This window comes from Schistocerca nitens, chromosome 7 (assembly GCF_023898315.1).
Source record: "Schistocerca nitens isolate TAMUIC-IGC-003100 chromosome 7, iqSchNite1.1, whole genome shotgun sequence".
Taxonomy (NCBI): Eukaryota; Metazoa; Arthropoda; class Insecta; order Orthoptera; family Acrididae; genus Schistocerca; species Schistocerca nitens.
In genome coordinates this window covers 248,412,149-248,433,261 of record NC_064620.1, presented here as the reverse complement: position 1 = coordinate 248,433,261, position 21,113 = coordinate 248,412,149, and positions in this window count along the sequence as shown.

Sequence of the window (21,113 nt, the reverse complement as noted above, 5' to 3'; positions counted from 1 at the left end):
GTTTTGTATTATCACGTAATAGGGGAGAGAGTGTGGCAGATATGATACGCGAGTTGGGATGGAAGTCATTAAAGCAAAGACGTTTTTCGTCGCGGCGAGATCAATTTACGAATTTCAGTCACCATCTTTCTCTTCCGAATGCGAAAATATTTTGTTGAGCCCAAGCTACATAGGTAGGAATGATCATCAAAATAAAATAAGAGAAATCAGAGCTCGAACAGAAATGTTTAGGTGTTCGCTATTCCCGCGCGCTGTTCGGGAGTGGAATGGTAGAGAGATAGTATGATTGTGGTTCGATGAACCCTCGGCCAAGCACTTAAATGTGAATTGCAGAGTAATGTAGATGTAGATGTAGATTAATTCGCATTTGTAAAGTCTTTTGTGCACAGATTATGTTTCTTAAGAACGATTCTGTGTTGAGGATCATTCCGGGGCATAAATTAATCACAGGTAATTCCCACATTACGATAGCAACAAGCATTTTGTAATCTTATGAAGGGATCGTAGATTCAATGTGTTTCATATTTTTATAGTGGTCTCCAGTCCATAATCTCATCCCAACACGGATGTTTATTTGGTCAGTCCTGTTCCTGCGGGCGTAGTTTGATGCTTCTTACAAGAATGGCACATAATTTCAGATAGGAGAGTTGCATTCAACTTGGCTGTTATTTTTTTATTTGTCTTTTTATAATAAATTCTGATTCATAAATCCATCTTTCATTTAACAGTAGTTCCAGGATCCTGGTTAAATTTTAATCAATAACACCACGACTCATCTGTTTGGTTCACCCAACAATTCAGTTCAGTTTCCATTTAATGCAGTTATTAGAACCACATCTGATCAGTGAGAGGGGTTATCATTCGTACTGAATCCCATTGACGCATATTCAAGGATCTGGCCAGCATTTCATTTAGGGAAACCATCCCTATATGGTGCAACGCCTTACTGCAGTGGATACACCCGTTCCCGTCAGATCACCGAAATTAAGCGGTACGAATCAGCCTGGCGGACTTGTGTAAAGGTCCAGTGAGACAGCCAGTATGTGGAAGGTTTTTAGGCGGTTTTCCATATGCCTCAGCAAATGTGGACCGGTTCCCCTTATTCCGCCTCAGCTACACTATGTCGGTATTTGCTGCGCAAACAAGTTCTCCACGTACGTGTACACCACCGTTACCCTACCTCGCAAACTTTTGGGTTACACTAGTCTGGCGTGAGACGTTCTCTGGGGGGAGGGGTCCACCAGGGGCCGAACCGCACAATAACTCTGAAAGAGTGGTTATGTGTAGGGCGGCGGCGGGGTGAAGTGGACTGTGGTAGTCGTCGTGGCGTTGTGGACCACTGCGGCTGTGGTGGGGACGGAGCCTCCCTGTCGTTTCTAGGCTCCTGTTTAACGTACAATACAATACTAAATATACCCTTGTCATTTACCAATGGTAGATTTTGCAGTGCAAAATCTCCTATACTACCCATAAACCCAGAAAGCACATTCCTGACTCCCTTTGAATGCTTCAATCAAACGCAGTGGGAAATCGTCTACTTTTCTCATTTTACTATATAATTTCTGATTCTTATTCGGGAGGATTATTACTCTGTCATTATCTCACAAAATTACGCCAGATGTCTTAAGACAGGGTTTTTTTTTCATTGTGTAGGAACTGTACTTGAGGTTTCGCTTGCACTGGAGCATTTTTGAAAAGTGCCAAAAATCTTAACGTTCAACACATATTGACATAAGTTTGTAAATTTCCTTTCCCTTGTCGCCTATAAACTCTGCTATCTGCAATACACTCTCCATCCAGCTTCATCAGTTACTTTTGTATCTGCTACATTTTTGAATTAAATTTTATTTTGTTTTCTTGCTTATCAGATATAATTGCAGTACTAACTTACTGGTTTCTGATATCAGTGGCCAGATCATAAAAGAGAAACGGGATCTGATTATTTAGAATTAAGGAGATTTATCATGTCATTTTCAAGAAATCGCTGACAGATGCCAGCCTGAAATGTGGCTCCGATTGGAAAACATACAGCGGTAGTTCGTGTCATGTTTTAACTAAACTGCCGGACAGGCATTTAATTGTAGCAATGTGTTCGTCATTTAATAATAGGTGAGCGGAAGTATATTTGAAGGAAACAAGTAGGATATTCAGACGTTACCGAAACGTTCTCACACTGAAGGATCAGTAGCGTGACGGGTGCCCAGAAGGTCCAAGTGGAAACTCTGTTGACAGTAAAGAACGAGTTTATTGAACATGAAGTGTTGCAGTTCAGCAAGGCAAACACGCCGATATCTGAAACTTTCTAACAGAGTAAAACTGTGTGCCAGACATGACTCCAACTCGGGATCTTTACCTTTCGCGGGCAAACCTCTACCAGAAGAGGTTCTGTGAAGTTTTGAAGGTGGAATTGAAGCTGTGAGGACAGGTCGTGAGTCGTGCTTGGGTAGCTCAGATGTTAGAGCACTTGCCTGCGAAAGGTAAAGGTCCCGAGTTCAAGTCTCGGTCCAGCACACAGTTTCAATCTATCAGCATGATTCATATCAGCACACACTCCGTGCAGAGTGAAAAACTCATTCTGGAAGCTTCATCCATGGCTGTGGCTAAGTCATGCCTCCGCAATATCCTTTCCTCCAGGAGTGCTAGTTCTGCAAGGTTCGCAGAAGAGCTTCCGTGAAGTTTGGAAGGTAAGAGACGAGGTACTGGCAGAACTGAAGTTGTGAGGACGGGTTGTGAGTCGTGCTTGGGTAGCTCAGATGTTAGAGCACTTGCCTGCGAAAGGTAAAGGTCCCGAGTTCAAGTCTCGGTCCAGCACACAGTTTCAATCTATCAGCATGATTCATATCAGCACACACTCCGTGCAGAGTGAAAAACTCATTCTGGAAGCTTCATCCATGGCTGTGGCTAAGTCATGTCTCCGCAATATCCTTTCCTCCAGGAGTGCTAGTTCTTCAAGGTTCGCAGAAGAGCTTCCGTGAAGTTTGGAAGGTAAGAGACGAGGTACTGGCAGAACTGAAGTTGTGAGGACGGGTCGTGAGTCGTGCTTGGGTAGCTCAGATGGTAGAGCACTGGCCTGCAAAAGGTAATGGTCCCGAGTTCGAGTCTCGGTCCCACACACAGTTTCAATCTATCAGCATGATTCATATCAGCACACACTCCGTGCAGAGTGAAAAACTCATTCTGGAAGCTTCATCCATGGCTGTGTCTAAGCCATGTCTCCGCAATATCCTTTCCTCCAGGAGTGCTAGTTCTGCAAGGTTCGCAGAAGAGCTTCCGTGAAGTTTGGAAGGTAAGAGACGAGGTACTGGCAGAACTGAAGTTGTGAGGACGGGTCGTGAGTCGTGCTTGGGTAGCTCAGATGGTAGAGCACTGGCCTGCAAAAGGTAAAGGTCCCGAGTTCGAGTCTCGGTCCCACACACAGTTTCAATCTATCAGCATGATTCATATCAGCACACACTCCGTGCAGAGTGAAAAACTCATTCTGGAAGCTTCATCCATGGCTGTGGCTAAGCCATGCCTCCGCAATATCCTTTCCTCCAGGAGTGCTAGTTCTGCAAGGTTCGCAGAAGAGCTTCCGTGAAGTTTGGAAGGTAAGAGACGAGGTACTGGCAGAACTGAAGTTGTGAGGACGGGTCGTGAGTCGTGCTTGGGTAGCTCAGATGGTAGAGCACTTGCCCGCGAAAGGCAAAGGTCCCGAGTTCGAGTCTCGGTCCGGCACACAGTTTTAATCTGCCACGCAGTTTCATATCAGCGCACACTCCGCTGCAGAGTGAAAACCTCATTCTGGACGCAGATATCTGTTGTCCCTGGAACGTGACGTATAGGCAGTGACTTTCAGCATGGATTCCGAGATGGCGCCTTGCGATTTTGACGGCAGGCCCGTGGTAGACTTACAGCATTTAGAGGCCGCGGCCATTGCCGTCAGTGCCTTTCTGCTTCCCACAGTGACGTGGAGCCCCGGCGGTCTCTCGTTCTGTACGCGTCACAGAGACGTGTTGTGCGATGACGGCTGTGTGTGTGGGGTGCGACTTGACTTGCATCCCGCTGGCAGGAGTCAGATGGCAGCTGGTGCTGAGGCGCCAAGTCCCGCTGGCAACTCACCAGCAGCGGTGCCAAGCACACATGGCAGGTAGTCCCGGGAACTGATCCCACTTAACATACACAAAGAATGCATTCCTCGACAATAGAAGTCGATGGCTTGAACTTTGGAAAGGAAGTTCAGAAAACATACGTTTGGAGCACAGCATTGCATGGAAGTGTATCGTCGACTGCGGTAAAAGTGGAAAAGATGGTAACACAGTGCTAAAGACATATGCTAACAACTGCGTGTATTATACAGATACGAAATCAGGTGATTTCTCCCACGGAATGCTCAAGAAAATGGGTGTACTGAATATTCTTATTACAAGACGTTACAAGATGATTAGGTATGTTTTAGGATGTCAGGGAATAAATTCCGTGGTATTACAGAGAGCTGTAGTGGCCAAATATTGTGGTGGAAGAAGGAGGTTTGAATATATTCAACAGACAGTTAAGAACATTGGGTGCAAGAGATAGCAAAAGGTAGTTGTGGCAGACCGCATCTAACCATTAAGAAGACAGAAGAGAAAGTCTCCCCCTGAACGGTTGAGCTGAAAGACGAACTGACTTGGAGAGTTGTCCTTGAACAGTGTTTATTGAAACTGTGGATATTATGCGATGTATAGCTCCTTCATCCTCGACCACACTTGATGCTTCACCTTGAATGCCACCTATTATACGAAATAATGTGCTTTCTAAGGTTCCTTATGGGACCCTGGTGCCAGATAAGCCGTTTACTTTGTCTACAAGAAGAAGGAAGAAGCTTAATGCAGCGAGTGTCTCTTTATTTGGGCCATGATCGTCCAGTGGGTTAACTTGTATATAATATTTGCAACGCTTCCGGGTAGTAATGCCGGCTTCTTCAGGTCGAAGAAGTACCTGCTGGTGACGCCTCTTCAGAAAAGCTTGTTGTATAGCCATCGCTGGCAGGGGGACGCTATCACTAGAAGAGTGGTCTGTCCTGAAGAGACACTGACGGCTACGAAGCAGCTTCTGAGCTTCCATAACGTGACGATGAGGTGGCTGACTATTGTTTCCAAAGTCTTTCGTATGCAACTGGTAGAAGAAAACTGCTGTAGTTACTTGGTCGTGTTTGATTCTTCCTAGGCTTGACAGTAGAAATTACGATATTTCTGTTTTTGTGTGTCCGGAACTTTTCTTTTCCTGATGACAATTCAGAAACATCGAGATAGATTTCATTGGTGATTACGGATATTTACAAAGACAAAGACAAAGATGTATCGTACTGACACTGTGATTCGTCTAGTGCTACAGGCTGATTTAATATTCTAACGTAGCCAGTTGTCTGTTCAGGGAATGGTTCACCTCGCTGAGTATCGACCTTGAAGTCTTTGGTTTGGGTTCTGCTGTGGTCGGTAGTTATATGTAGCTCAGAGTGTCGTCACTGGAAAACTGATAATCGCCTACTTACCACTGGGCCGTATGCAACAGCCGGACTATTTTCGAAAGATCACTAGCAAAGAACTGTCCCAAGCAGCGTAGTGAAAACAACATGACCACTGACAAAAGAAGATTAATACGTCAAAGGTCCACCTCAGTTGCCTAAAGTTTCTGGTCTTTGCCCTGGTTTCAGCTAGAGTAACCTAGCTTTCTTCACAAGCGTAAAATAAACTAATACATGCCAGAATAAGGCAGGGTCAAACATAAAAAGCTTAAGTACCGTGGTACCATGTCAAGCTACGTTACTTAGCTGAGGAACAGCCCAGGCCCCACTTCATGGAAAGCAGTCGGTTAGTCGCGGAAGCTGCGTTGGAACTGAGTTACGTAACGTAGCTTGACATGGTACTACGATACTTAAGCTTTTTATGTTTGACCGAGCCTTATTCTGGCATGTAATAGTTTATTTTATGCTTCTGAAGAAGGCTAGATTACTATAGCTGCAACCTGGGTAAAGACCACTAACTTTTCGCAACTGAGGCGGATGTTTGACGTATTAATTTATCACAGTTGCTGACAGGGCTACAACATGTTAAAAATTCTTAAAGAAGATTAATGAACACCACAGTACGTTCTATTAAGTATAGAGCAAGTAGAGGAGGAATGAACTGAAAAATTTGTTGTGTCAGAGAGTCTGGAGCATTCTCTGGAAGTGGACAGAAAGAACTTATGCTATCTGTGCATGACGCAGACACCATGACAGCGACTATTTGTAGATTAGTTACATTGAGAGATGAGTGGCTTGCATCATTTACATACACAGCGACTCCCGCTTAGGGACATGAAAATCTTTAAAATGTGTCCCTTGTAAATACATTCTTATCTCTTCTGTGAGTCTCTCTCTCTCTCTCTCTCTCTCTCTTTCTCTCTCTATTCAGGTGCTTCACTGGTGATCCCCATATCCTGAAAGAAACCTTGTACGATCATAGCGCTGAAATGTGGGGAGTAGTGTTACTAAGTCCTCAGCTACTGTGTTAGGAGACTTCAAAAAGTAAGTTACACATTACTGTGGTAAGCGAAGTACCTTTTCTTGAGTGCTGCACAGCGCTCCATAGTGACAGAGATACGTGACGCTGCTTATCAGCAGCGTCCCCACCGCTCTGTCAACAATGGTCGGAGCGTTCTACCAATAGTTCAATTTCTCGGCGATAAAAATTCCCTCCACGACCACGGAGCCATTCGAGAACCGCTGTGTGAACGTCCTCATCGTTGGAAAATCTCTTTCCAAACACATGTTCTTCCTGTATTTGCTGTTCATTTCTCTCTGTGGTCGATGTCGTTGCTTTCATTCTCTGTCAGTATCACCCACGCCTTGGTCAAATTGTTGGCACCATTTCACTAAGGCTAGTCGCGACAAACCTTTTGGTCCATATACCGCCAGAATTTCACGGTGAGCGTGCGTGTAATTTAGATGTCGTTGAGTCCCGTGTTCTTCATCTCTAATGTACGTTTCCAGTTGTCACATCATTTCATTCCCACACAGTGAATCACCTGTTATCCGTCACTCACCGGACTTGTGTCTACAGGAAACCCAAAACATATACTCTCGTCTGACAATGTGCCACTTTTATTCCGCAACGGTCATTGCGTGGGACGTGAGTAACTTCCGTTCTGAGGTCGCGACGTATCAACACGTTCCCGACCAAGACAGTGTTCCTTGCGATGCACGCCGATACAACCCAGGGAGCATGAGTAGCATGGAATACGCTCCCCATCATTTACTGAATAGCACATTACATCAAGCAACGCCCGTGGAAATGGGGAAAATCTCGATCATATCTACTGACAATAATAGTGCTAAATCTCTGTAGGCTGTCCTGTTCTATAAATACCTCGGGCCGATACTAAGAAGTTACAGGAACGAAAATAACGTATATGCAAGTCGAAAGAAAAACTCATATTGTAAGAGGTCCGTATGTAAGAGGTCCGAGTTGTAATTTCGATGTATTGTTCATGCGCTGCCTGCGATATGCAAGGTCTCTGACAGAGAGCAGTGTTGACTGCAGTAGGAACTGTGTAGCTGTAGCAGTAAGTTGTTGCTAGTCTGATGTCTGCTTTGGTCTGGTCTGGTGTATCGTGTTGGCTGGCCCGGTCGCGGTGCAGCGATGTCGGAGCCTGAGTATTATTGTATAAGGTAAAAAGCAGCCTCGCGCATATGTAGTAATGTTATCTCAAGTCGCATGTAAATGTTTTAAAACTCTCGTAATAATGATCTTCCTCAGAAAAAGTAACTTTTAACAACCATTCATTTCAATTTAAAGAATTTACTAATTTCTCCCATCCATGATCATCCCGATTATTGCAATAGAAAAATCAGTTGCTTCCTTTCATAAATGCCAGATAGGTCGGCCAGCATTGCACAGAGCTGTGCCGGAAAAATTTATTGTAAGAGCAGATATATCCGGCGACTTCATTGAGGTAAGAATTTTTCTTTTTTTTTATTCAGAATGATCTTTCAGGGCCATGACGCAGCACTGCTGACATCCAAAATTTACCAGGTTAAATTCACAGTCAATTATTGAAAAGTCATAAATGAGCGACAATTTAATTCAGAGGTAAGTTACATTGTTTTTTTACCAGGTTACTTAATTCATTTTTTTATTGGGACGTTACACTGAATGTGAACGACATTATTATAATTTTTACTGTTGAGAGGTTTAGGAATTTTTCTGTTTTGAGTTTACACTAAACGTGAATAATATTTATGTTAATATTTTCTGTTTTGAGGTTACGCTAAATGTGAATGAATTTTGAGCTTAGATTAAATCAGAAAGAAATTTTGTGGGGAGGTTAAATGAGAATATTATTCATATTATTTATTAAATTTTCTGTTGGGAGGTTACAAGATTTGTTGGGATTCTGGTAAACTGCCGTGTATTTGTTAAGAAGGCCATGTTCAACGATCTACAGGGTGTGCATATAATCTGGGAACACTTTCAATTATTTATTGCACAAGAACAAAACATTGTACAGATATCACACATATGTCATTTTGAAGAGAAACCATGAAAGTTTTTTTTCATTTGTCTTTTTTTTCATACATACCTCCACAGCGTAGTTTGGTAATTTGCCAGTAGTCAGCGCTAGTTGCAAACATGGCCAGTTAAGGTGTGGAGCGAGCATTCTGTGTGTTGGAGTTCGACAAAAACAAGTGTGCTACAGCTGTTCAAGGGATGTTTAGTACCAAGTACGGTAAGAAGCCACCAACAAGGAACACCATTTACCACTGGCACAAAAAAATTCGTTACGACGGGTTGCTTGTGCCCGGAAAAGTGTGAATGAAGTGAATGTGGAGCGCGTACGAGAGACATTCATAAGGAGTCGAAAGAAATCGGTACGTCGTGCATCCCGCGAACTCGAAATGGCTCCAATGACAGTGTGGAACGTCCTGTGACACAAGCTGTCTATTAAACCATTCAAATTGGAGCTGGTGTAGAAGCTCAATGACGACGACAAAGACAAGCGTTTTGAGTTTTGTTTTCAGTGCAACAATTGAATGAGGATGCGGATGGCACTGTTCAGAAATGGCTCTGAGCACTATGGGACTTAACAGCTATGGTCATCAGTCCCCTAGAACATAGAACTACTTAAACCTAACTAACCTAAGGACTTCACACAACACCCAGTCATCACGAGGCAGAGAAAATCCCTGACCCCGCCGGGAATCGAACCCGGGAACCCGGGCGTGGGAAGCGAGAACGCTACCGCACGACCACGAGCTGCGGACAGATGGCACTGTTGATCGTTTAATTTTTAGCGACGAAGCCACTTTTCACACTAACGAGAAAGTGAACAGGCATAACTCTGGGGTACAAAGCATCCACACGAATGCACTGAATCTGAGCGTCATTCCCCAAAGGTAAATGTTTTTGTGCTTTGTCAGATCGAAAACTGTACGGGCCATTCTTCTTCGCCGAGAGCACTGTCACTGGATATTCCTACTTGGACATATTGCAGTAACGGGTGATGCAAATGGACTCTCTGTTAATCTTTCAGCAGGATGGGGCTCCAATCCATTTTCATCGTGAAGCTCGTGGATACCTGAAGACGGAGCTGCCGTATCGATGGGTCGGCCGTGCTACAGAAGGGGACAGCTCTTTCATGAAATGGCCTCCCCGATCACCAGATCTCACTCCGTGTGACTTTTTTCTGTGGGGATACTTTAAAGATCTTGTGTGTGTACCGCCTCTACCACATGATGTAGCATAGCTCCGGGAGAGAATACGGGAAGCGACTGCCACAGTCGACGATGCCATGCTTTGGCGGGTATAGCAAGAATTCGATTACCGTACTGACGTCTGACGGGTCACTCATGGTTCTCATATCGATTGTTTGTAAAAATTTTCAGAGTTTCTCTTCAAAATGCTGTATGTATGACATCTGTAGAATGTTTATATTGTATTGCATTGTATGTTAACCGGGAACCTAGAAACGACGGAGAGGCTCCGTTCCCGTCGCAGCCGCAGTGGTCCACAACCCCACGACGAATACCGCAGTCCCCACACCGAACCCAGGGTTATTGTGCGGTTCGTCCCTCGGTGGACCCCCCCACCACCACCAGGGAACGTCTCACACCAGACGAGTGTAACCGCTATGTTTGCGTGGTATAGTAATGGTGGTGTACGCGTACGTGGAGAATTGTTTGCGCAGCAATCGCCGACATAGTGTAACTAAGGTGGAATAAGGGGAACCAGCCCGCATTCGCCGAGGCAGATGGAAAACCGCCTAAAAACCATCCACAGACTGGCCGGTTCACCGGACCTCGACACAAATCCGCCGGGCGGATTCGTGCCGGGGACCAGGCACTCATTCCCTCCCGGAAAGCCGTGCGTTAGACCGCACGGCCAACCGGGCTGGTGTAGAATGTTTAGTTCTTGCGCAATAAATAATTGAAAGCGTTCCTCGATTTTATGTACACCCTGTAGTTCAACGCACTCTGGAGTACGACTTGAGTACTTCCTGTCATCATCAGATAAGTTTGACAACAGACGTCGAAGAAATTCAGGATCACGCTTTTAAGATAGAAGAGATCAGCGAGCTGTCGTGATATTGTAGGTAAGATTATCTGTGAGTCGAAATGGTAATCGTCAGGTAATAGGTCCCATTGCTTTGACGAAGCCTTTCGGGCAAATTAGTAGAAACGTTATCCCAGACACATTGGGTAACAGTTTTTCTCTAAATGTGACGTCACGTAGGGAACGCGAGAATAAAGCACTTTCCTCCACACCCTCTACAGTGGCGTGCGTAACGTGTGCTGCATGTAGATATGGAATGCTGCATCAGAGTGATTCGGTTTTATTTAGGACCTTCACGATTAATTTAAGCACGAGATATGCGTTTGATTACAGAAATGTAGGTCAACAAGATGTAAAATGAGCCGCAACTATTTATTGGTACGAATATAATTATGTCTGAAAATGCATACTACATTCCAACCAAATGATATAGAAGCCGCGGATAATATTTCGGCTGTAGCACTGGCACCAGAATATATCTGTGTGCACGGTTCACATAACGGATTTTGAACAACAAATTTGTAATTTTATGATGATGTCGATGTCAATTAAAACTCATTTATACCGGCGCCATGCATGAAATTTAGTCCTATTTACTTCAATTAAATCGACATTACTTTCAGTTCCTCCCGTCAAAAGAGAAGTTTTTTTATATAATTGTAAAATGGCCCTAAAAATCTCAAAAAAATTTAATATGGCTCATAAATAAGTAAAAATAAAATAATAAAGAATTTTAAAGGCTGGTCAGAAAGAGTCTGAAAAGACTGTAAGAGTGTTACAGGTTAGATTGTGCTGAGACATAACTGTTAACAAAAAATTTGATACGTTGCGCCGTTTCCGAGTTAATTAGCACTGAAGTTAAGCAATCGGCCCGTTGCGCTCGAAATTTCAAGCTCTGCGCCAGATATGATTGGTGTCAGTTGTTTTCATAGCGTACAGCTACGGGTCTGATCTGCCTCTGGATCGCGTTCGATCCCTACTATCGTCCCATTATCAGTTTTTGAATCAGTCTCTTGTGCGCGCAACGGCCTGATTGGGTGTAAGTCCAATGCTAATTAACTCGGAAATGGGACAACATACAGAACTTTTTTCTTGACAATTATTTTTCAGCACAACCTATTCTGCAAAACATCTATAAGTGTTTCTGACTGTTCCTGACCATCCTGTATATGTTACGTTCTCTTCAAATAAATGAGTGGTTCATGTAATTATTAAGGCCCAAACATCAGATCTGAATCTTCTAATATATGCTTGACTATTCAAAACAGATTTTAAGCTGCCTACAAGCTTTTGAACAAACAGATTCACAAGTCCTGAATATCACAGATTGTACCTAATACACACATCAAAAAATGTTTTGCATCACCTCAGTTCCGAGAGTTCCGGAGCCTCTACAGAAATTTGGAAGAGAGATAAATACAAACATCATTGCCGCCATTTTTATTGTTCGTGAAAACCACATATTACATGTTGTGGTGGCCCAGCTTCCTGTACACACGGGTACCTCTAATACACGGTAGCACGTCCTCTTTCATAGACCATGCCTGTATTCGTCGTGGCATACTATCCTCAAGTGCAGCATAGCACTGTTGGTCCAGACTGTCCCACTCCTCAACGGCGATTCGGAGTAGACCCCTCAGAGTTGTTGGTGGGTCACGTCGTCTATAAACAGCCCTTTTCAATCTATCCCAGGCATGTTCGGTAGAGCTTAAGTCTGGAGAACATGCTGGCTACTCTAGTTGAGCGATGTCGTTATCCTGAAGGAAGTCATTCACAAGAGGTGCACGAAGGAGGCGCGAATTTCCGTCCACGAAGACGAATGCATCGCCAATATGCTGCCGATATGATTGCACTATCGGTCGGAGGATGACATTCGCGTATCGTACAGCCGTTACGGCGCCTTCTACGACCACCAGTGGCGTACGTCAGCCCCACGTAACGACACCCGAAAACAGCAGCGAACGTCCACCATGCTGCACTCGCTGGTGTGTCTAAGGCCTTCAGCCACACAGCGTTGCCTCCAAACACGTCCCCGACGATTGTCTGGCTGCAAGCATATGCGACACTCATCGGTGAGGAGAACGTGATGCAAATCCTGAGCGATCCATTCGGCATGTTATTGGGCCTATCCGTACCGCTCTGCATGGCGTCGAGGTTGCAAACATGGACCTCGCCATGGACATCGGAAGTGACGTAGCGCGTCATTCAGCCTATTGCGCACAGTTTAAGTCGTAACACGACGTCCTATGTCTGCATGAAAAGCTTTATTAACATAGTGGCGTTGCTGTCAGGGTTCCTCTGAGCCATAATCCGTAGCTAGCGGTCATCCACTGCAGTAGCAACCCTTGGGCGGCCTGAGCAAAGCATGTCATCGACAGTTCCTGTCTCTCTGCATCTCCTCCTTGTCGCAATAACATAGTTCACTCCGAGACGCCTGGACGCTTCCCTCGTTGAGAGCCTTTCCTGGCACAAAGTAACAATGCAGACTCGATCGAACCGCGGTATAGACCGTCTAGGCATGTTTGAACTAGAGACAACACGGGCCGTGTACCTCCTCCCTGGTAGAATGACAGGAACTAATCGGCTGTCCGAACCCCTCCGTCAAATAGTCGCTGCTCATGCATGGTTGCTTACATCTTTGGGCGAGTTTACTGACATCTCTGAACAGTCAGAATGACTGTGTCTGTGATACAGTATCCACAGTCAAGGTCTATCTTCAGGAGTGTAGGGAACTGGCGTGATGCAAAACTTTCTTTGATGTGTTGATGTGTGTAATTTCCTATTTCAAACAAAGGTGTGTGTCTTTCTGTCACTGATGCAATTGGTAAAACTTCATTACGACACTAGAACGTTATTTGGGATCAGCGTAACCCAAATTAAAAATAAATGGAACTGAACAGCAGAATATTTTCTGAAACATGGTCTCAGCTGATTCCTCCTCTCAGTCCACCCATCCTAGTCCAAAGTTTTGTCTGTCACAAACTTCCGTCAGCACTTTTCCGTAGACAGTTTGCGATAATATTAAACAAACCAACATCGTTCGCCAGAATTATTATCAATTGACAGTTATTTGCCTCAAGGAAGGCGAGAATTAATGATAAACAGGTAGAAGCACTTACACAGCCTGCAAATTCTATGGAGGAGCCGACTCCAGTACCAACTAGAGCATCCAGAACTTCTGGTAAACACGCCTCTGTCAGTTAGGAGGGATTTTAGTAATCCACTCCTTAGGTTCCTCGGCACTGCAAGCGATACACAGGTCATCATGGTCCTGCATATCCTTCCCAGTTTAAGCTAACACTGACACAGATGGGTGGCGACGTAAGCCCTCCTTTCCGCTTCGTTTCTCCACTGATCCTCCTGTCATAATGCTAGCAGTCATACCGCCATTGTGGACCTAGATAGCCGGCGCTCCAGGCCACGCCAGAGCGAACTGCACTCGCTGGGCAACATCTTAGGACCAAAGAAATGGCACATTGATATTGAAACTGCACGAGAAGCCGCCACAGCTCAACCTCCCCCAACGAAACTCCTATCCCTCAGCGCAATGTGGGATAGGGCTAAAGGTTCTAGCTCCCCTTAAAATGACTCACATGTACCTTTGATGTCTCGTCATTCTTAAGGGTTCGTGCAAGAAAACTGACTGGAGCTAGGATCGAAAAACCTGATAGGGTCCTACGATGTAGGGACATAATTTACCAGACAGTTCCTGATGTCGTCCTCTCTCCATAGCAAAATTTCGGATAAAACGTTATTGCCAACCTTATTCTTACGGATGACCCTGCTCTGGTCATACCTTAGACGCTGCCTTCGATGGGCTAAATCATTTCTCCTAGCTTTAATCCAGTTGCGTTCAGTAAGGTCCGGTTTGATCACGTCGGCCAGAATTTCATCCAGCGACCATAAATTGATTAGAGGAGAATTGATTATGTAGGCTAACATCAAGGAAACTGGGTTAGCTTTAATAACTTCATGCTGAGAGGTATTAAATGTGAATTGTAGCCATGGGATAGAACTGTGCCACTTCTTCTGGGCCTTATCACGGAATATGATAAGAGCCGATTTAAGATTTTTGTTCCCCCTCTCCGCAGGCTATGAATGTGGATAATAGGGAGTAGTTTTAACATGCTGAACATGGTTCTGGAAGCAAAATTTTCTGAATTCCTTAGAAACAACTGCGGGGGCATTATCACTCACAAAGCTTTAAGTTGGGCCAAACACCGAAAATGTTTTGTTAAGATGTTAAACGGTCAACCTGGCCGCAACTTCCCGACTTGGGATGATCCATATAAAATGGGTAAAAGCATCTACTACTACAAGGATATACCTATGCCAGTTCCTGGCACGGAGAAAATAGCCTACATAATATAAATCTTACTCATAGGGCGAACTTCCCGAGTGGAGCACAAAAATCCTTTACAAGAGTTGGGATTCGGTTTGGCATTTTTACATTTTTGACAACCCCCACCAAACGCCGAACATCCTAATACTAGGAGGGCCAGGGGACATGGTGGCCAGTCTCAGAAAGGTTCTTATTGAAGACCAAATGTCCCCCTACAAGGGAATCATGAAAATTAAAGAAGACCGCAGGTACCAGCTCACTAGGGAGAAAAATTTTAAGTGCCTTGACTTGACTTCTTTAGGGCAAACAATCCCTCTGTTCAATGTATAATCATGGACCTGCTGTCCCTCTTGCAAACGGTATTTAATGGAACAAATGAGAGAGTCTTGGTCTTGTTAAAGTTCAGAAAATTGGTGATGCAGATCCGCTGCCCCACAGTGCTCATGTTGCTCGAACATTCTGCTGAGGGCATGGACCACTTCGTTCTCAGTGCCTCTAATACGCCTAATAGTGAATTTAACGGCCGATATACGGAGAGCCCACTGTGCGATTCTACCCGTTTTTCTGGGGCGCCACAGGAGGGTGCCACAGGACCTGGAATGACCGATGATCAGTTTCGAGTTGAAACTCCCCATGTCCCATGGGCAAAGAGAACACTGAGGGCCTCCCATTCATACATCGAATAATTTAATTCGGCAGGGGATAACCCTCTAGAAGCGTAGGCTATAGGACACCTTTGATCTTCAGACTCCTGCAAAAGCACACCAGATACGCTGGAGTTCGAAGTATCAGTTTGGAGTATAAATGGACGTTCAAAATTTGGAATCCCCAAGAGCAAACTAATCGCAAGACCATCAACTGCCAACACATTAAAGAGCCATTAAAATCCCAGAACGCTGTGTTTGCTGAACACTTAACCCATCAGAGGCAATATTTGTCCGTTAACAGAACATCTCTGCTCAGAAGCACATAAGGAAGAAATTTACAGACGGCACGAAACTCAAGGTACGATTGATACTCAAGGAAAAAGAATAAACTTATAGAATCAACAAGCACACAAACAGGATCCTGGTTACATTGTACACAAATGTGAGGGTGTTTACCGCCCACCACCAGCCTAATACGAGCGCACCGTCTATGTGGTTTAGTCGTATTTACGCTACACTGCCAACGAACTTTCCAACAAGCTTCCTTGTAGAGGCGAACACTGACATTAACCTAAATTAAAGGCGCCACAGACTTAAAATTCACAAATCAAATTTCCAATAAAATTCAGTGTACAAGATCTAATTAAAGTGTTCAAAGACATTTTAACACATAAAATCGTGCTCATAAAATTCAACCTGCAACTTCCATGTAGGTGCGGACTTCAGTACCAACAAACAGAAACCGAGCACCCGGAACTTCCGGTAAACACGCCTCTAATATCTCGGCGGGTTTTTAGTAATCCACTCCTTACGGTCCTCGGAAACTCAAGCCCACCACAGGCCAACATGACCCCTGCGTATCCTTTCCAGTTTACAGAGACAGGTGGGTGGCATTGCTACACTGATCCTCACCTCATGATGCTGCCTTACTGACCTTGCGGAACCAGCAAGCCGGCGCTCCAGGCTGCACCATAGGGAGCTGCGCTCTCTCGGCAACAGCTTAGAGCCAAAGATATCGATACAGTACGACAAGCGTCAACAGCTCAGGAGCTATGACGGTATCTCCCTCTTTACTGAGCTATAGTTTTTGTATTACCACTATGTATTCTCTAGTTCTCGTTTCTATCTGTTCTCTCTACCGAATACCAAATTTCGCGCCAAAGAACGATGCTAGAATAAAGACTAGTGTTTACATCAAGTACACGACGAGGGTTTAGAGACGAAGCAGAGGAACCATTCAGGCAATTGCTTTGTTGTTGTTGTTGTGGTCTTCAGTCCTGAGACTGGTTTGATGCAGCATGTCCTCGGGAAAAATTACGGCTGTAGTTTCCCCTTGCTTTCAGCCGTTCTCAGTACCAGCACAGCAAGGCCGTTTTGGTTATTGTTACAAGGCCAGATCAGTCAATCATCCAGACTGTTGCCCTTGCAACTACTGAAAAGGCTACTGCCCCTCTTCAGGAACCACACGTTTGTCTGGCCTCTCAACAGATGCCCCTCCGTTGTGGTTGCACCTACGGTACGGCTATCTGTATCGCTGAGGCACGCAAGCCTCCCCACCAACAGCAAGGTGCATGGTTCATATTGCTTTATACTTCGGAAAGTCTAAATCTGGTTGGCCGGCCGGTGCACTGAACTGCGGTCCTCCCAAATGCAGAGCCAGTGTGGTCAACATTGTGCCACCTCGCTCAGCAGCAGTGTCAGAGTTTTATGTTACCAGGTTGTAGGTCAGAGGCTCGTTTATCATCGTAGAAATTTAATTTACTTTATGTCTAGCACACAAACAGTATACTTGCAGTATACTTGATGACTAGAAGTATAGTGGTAAGCCAGAAAGCTATGACAGAGCGATATGACGCAGTGGTTACCACACTATACTCGCATTCGGGAGGGTGACGCTTCAATCCCGCGTCAGGTCATCCTGATTTTAGTTTTCCATGATTTCCCTAAATCGCTTCAGGCTAATTCCAGGATGGTTCCCTTGAAAGGGCACGGCCGACTTCCTTCCCCATTCTTTTCTAATTCGATGACCTCGCAGTTTGGTCCTCTCTCCCAAAATCATTCAAATAAAAAGTTATGACTACTGGCCTACTGCGACTTTGGATTCCGCCTGGTGGCCCTGCCGGCACCTGACGCTGTAATAAAACCATGTAAGCAGGACAGACACGGACGAGGGTCACCCTAGCAAAAATGTCGGATGCAAATGGGGAAATCCATTGAGATAAATGACTTTGACAAAGAGCAGGTTATTATTACCCAGAACCTGCGAACGAGTATCGTGAAAACGTCGAAACTGGTCGAATGGTCAAGTGCTACTGTCGCGAACAGGGTACAAGGACAATGAAACTACCATGCGGCGCTAAATGGTTCGACGTCCAAGATACTTCACAGAACGTTTGATTTGGATGCTTGTCAGCTCTGTAAAGTAGGATAGTGATCTGAGGCATTTCTGTCGATAGGGCACAATGCTGGCGCACGCACAAGTGTTTCGGAGGACACCGTTCATCGTACATTGTTGAACATGGAGCTCCCCAGCAGACCACCCCTACGTGTTCACATATGGCCCAACGACGTCGTCAATTGCAACTGCAGTGGTCAGGGGACAATCGGGATTCGACCGTCTGTCAATGGAAACATTTCGGCTCTTCGGGTGAATCACATTTTTGCTACACTATGTCGCTGGTGGTTTGCATAAACGCCGTCATCGAGGTGAAAGGCAGCTCGAAAACTGCTGGGCGCCACGGATGCCGGTTGTTGGGAGCAGTGTTATGTTACGGGAGACATTCTCCTGCGCTTGCATGGGGCCTGTGGTAGTCATCCAAGAAACACTGACAGCTGCGAAACACCTGCACCATGCTTGATGTTTTCTCCGTCGGCAAAGTCAATCTTAGTATTATAATTGTCCGCGTCTCGGAACCAGAACCGCACTACAGTAGTTTGGGGAGCATTATAGTGAAATCACGTTAATGTCTCGGCTACCAAATTCGCCTGATGTAAATACTATGGATGTAAACCGTGGGCCGCTGTAGGGTGCTATCACTGCGTACTCGGATGAGCGGCCCATTTTTCACGCGAATTACACGACTTGTGTGTGAATAGACATCTAGTGCTACAACCCTCCACAAGTCTACTGACAAACTGTCGGATCCTGGAACGCAGTATCAATGATGTACAGTGTTTAGTTCCAAAGACGGACAAACAAGCCATTAAGCAGATGGTCATAATGTTTTGGCTCATAAGTGTATGTAGATAACTCGTAGACTTTCAAAGTTGTGCTAAAAAAGAGAAGAAACATCGCCATACCGTGGTGGAGGTGTAGGGTTTTAAGACAACATACTTGTCATCTGTGACTGAATACCCAAAGTAATGAAGTGAATCCGTTTCTATAGTGGTGGGTGGCCAATCGTCTAGGACAGTCAGTACTGACAAAGGTGTGGGTCAGCAATTGAATCAAAATTGGTAAAGACATCTTCATTCAGTTCTTGTAAGTGATGTACTGGAGTGTAAACGTAGCCCTCCATCAGGAAATAAGATCATTTTTCTGAATACCGTATACAGACTCTTAAACAACTACAGGAAGCTTGTAAGCTCCCAGCTAGGTTTTGAAAACGGACGACCTATGGCCAGAACCGAAAAACTCTCTCTCTTGTCTAATGTTTAGACCCATGAATCAAAATAGTAAAAAAAAAAAAAAATGGAAATGCACGTTTGGCGTCAGTGGTCGGGAGGCCCCTTGCGGGGCAGGTCCGGCCGCCTTAGTGCAGGTCTTATTATATTCGACGCCACATTGGGCGACCTACGCACCGGATAGGGATGAAATGATGTGAAGATAGTGCAAACCCAGGGCCTGTAGAATGGCAATCCGTCGCGCTAAACCCTCAGCTATCGTGGCGGACTATCAAGACAGTAATGCTATCTGACTGAAAAATTTAAAGAATATGACGGAGGCAGGAAAGGCTTTCTTTGCACAACGATTTCTCACAGGCATAGCAGAACAAAAATGAATTTACGTGAACTTGAGCACTCGTAAGAAGCATCCATTTTACATAAAAACGAGCAAATCAATGGCACTAATAGCCCTGTGCCATGCGTTGGGCATGTGGACCTACACTATTACGATAATTCACAAATACAAGACATCAAATAAACACACAATCTATAGAATGAAGGACTGCGACTTTGCCAGCTGCGTAAAACTGCAGCATTTAACGTTCGTGCTGAAAAAATCATGCACAGAAACGCGACGTAAACTGTTCACAGTGCTTGGTTCTAGTTTTCGTATTAATAAGAATTGTAGAAAGTTACTGCCATTACTGAAGATAAGATGTAACACTGAGTGACCGCGTTGTAACTGCTAAGTGCAGTTGGGTACAAACTCGTTTACGTAGGAAAGTGATGGCAAGGAAAGATAGTATAAATCCGCGTAACTATCACCAAAAGTAGTTTAGCCGCGATAGCATCTACAACATTTGTGCTTGGAAAGTACATGGTACACAAAACAAAATCTGTGAAAGATTTAAAACAGTGTCAAAAGCGAAGAAACTAAATATTCTGCCAATTGGATGGTTCGATAGCAAACAGATTCTGTACTGTGCATTGAAACCTGCCCCTTACATAGGCGCAAGGCCCATGTGGATGACACATTTTCAAGCAAGGATAACCTCTGCAGCGCTGTTTGAGTTTAGAGGGAATACGAAGTGGGATGAGGCGTGAATGGGAATTCGGATTGAGGAGCGAGGCTTGCTATGGTACTCCGTGCAGTTGTGCAAAGCCACTGTGCCAGGGTGGCGTAGTGATTTGCGCATCTCCTTGTGAGCTGGAGCCCGGGTTGCGTCTCGGCCTTGCTATAAATTTTCGTCCGCCCCTTCAGAATACATGTATAAATCATAAAAGTGTCTCTGGAATTCTTTACCTCAAACTTGGGGTTGTAAGGTAAGAAAATTGGTACGCATGAACTACACAAGACCTGTGAATGATTAAGAACCTCGTACTGCCATTGAATTTATCTTGCAGAAACTACATCTTCCCATGCCGTCGTGCCGCACACAGCCAACCGCTCCATCGGACTGCGAAAACAAGAACTCCCGATAAACGCCGCAGAACTACTGCGTTTCTTCAAACCCGATACACACAGTTCGCATAGGCTGGCTCGGTCTTGATTGGTTCACTACACCGGAACTAAAAACGTTCTTCCTGAACATCTTACAGATTAACCCAAAGATAACTATGTTGATAGCAGTCGATTTCTAGTTACGTAATTGTATTTCTGCAGCAAAATAATTAAATAATTAAAGTTGCAAATGAAACAGACAATTTTAAAGCTTCAAGTTTAATTACCGGGTATTTAACACACACGATTATTCAGAACCAGTAAATGGAGTAGATCTGATACTGTGGAATCACGTTAGAAAGTATCTTTACTGACAAATGTGTTCCACATAAACAAAATTATTACTGCTTGTTGCCAAATGTTCGTAATGGCAACGTGGCTTAGCTATGTATTGGTTGCAGATGTTTGTTTACAGTTGGCCCCACCCCTGAAGACGATCTATATGGAATACAGAGATGTCGGTGAGC